Genomic DNA, 1,550 nt, shown 5'->3' with positions numbered 1-1,550 from the left:
TCTTAAATTGGCTTTTTCCCGATATTAGTTTCACACTCTCTTGCCTTTTTCCACTCGTAGCTTCTCCTTTTCAGTTCTGCTTAAACTAATAAACTTGATCAAGAAATTCAACTTGTAGTATTTAAACTAATACCAATGGCAAGAAAATATGACAGAAACACTAAATCAAAGGAAGGGGACAAAAGAAAATAATATTTTGGTCTGAGTGAATTGAAACTACAAACAATATATATATATATATATATTTCTGTTTTCTTTTTCTTTTTTGAATTTTTTTTTTTTTTTTTTTTTTTTGAGCTTGGTGCATGATTTTAACCTAGTGCACGTCACAAAATAAGAACAAGGAATAAAGAACACAAAAGGAACAAGATAGGATGATAATAGGAAACAAAAGATAAAGGGATAGAAAACTGATTTTAGAACCTGTGCTCTGATACCAAATGATGCGAACCTCAATTGACACACTTTGAGACCCAACAAAAATATTGGAATACTTGCCCAATAAAGCTAAAATTCAAATTTTTGATAGAAACCTTGACCCAACGTTTATAATCGAAACGTGAACCAAAGGTATAAGTACAACACCTTGACCCAATGATTATAATTGAATCACGAACCAAAGGTATAAAGTTTGAACGCCACAAGGAAGAATCCCTAATAAGTTCATAGTTCTTGAAGAACCAAAAGAAGAGCAAACCCTCACCTTTTCTGATTTTTATTCAATAATTCTCTCTGTTACAATGAGTGCATGCTATTTATAAGACATGACTGAAAATAGAAAATCTAAAAACGTACTAAATAATAAAACCCTAAATAAAAGTTAATTTAGTCTGAAATTAGCAAATCCAAAATAGGAAAATAGCTAAAAAAACGTTCTAAATAATAAAACCCTAAAATTAAGGTAGATCTGGTCCGAAATTAGAAGCTCCAGAATAGGAAAATATCTATTAATTGATATGGAGCTGGAAAATCAATTAGCCATTAATTCACGCCATAAATCAAGCCCAATTAAGCCAAATCAGCCCTCAATAGCTTGAATTAAATTTATTACGCCTTCATCTTCCTTTGGGCCCAGCTTGGAATGTCCCGCATTTGAATCAGCCCAAATCTCTTGAATCAGCCCATTAAGTGCTTCTTTAATCTTATTGGATCTTCCTTAATAAGCCCAACTGGAACATGCAATGGATCCTTGAATGCTTGTTAATTCTCATCAATTTAGGTACATAATAATATATTTACCCATTTATTATCCGTTTAAGGGTCTATATATATATATATATATATAAAGATACTTAATTTAAGCAAAATGCAACTTGCCCATTTAAGGGTCAATTTGGCTAATGTTTTCTAAATACAGTTTTTCATAAAATTATTTACTATTTTCTCTGTTCAAAACATAATTTTGAAAACATTTAAGAGGATTTTTTCTAGATACATAAAATATTTTTAATTGCATAGTTATAAATAAAATGAAAATAGTGGACCCTATAGATATGCTCAAACTCTTCTATCTCTTAAATTCAGGAGTTTATCTTTATACCAAAAAATTC

The sequence above is a fragment of the Quercus robur genome, chromosome 7, assembly GCF_932294415.1.
Source record: "Quercus robur chromosome 7, dhQueRobu3.1, whole genome shotgun sequence".
Classification (NCBI taxonomy): domain Eukaryota; kingdom Viridiplantae; phylum Streptophyta; class Magnoliopsida; order Fagales; family Fagaceae; genus Quercus; species Quercus robur.
This window is presented reverse-complemented; position numbering follows the sequence as displayed.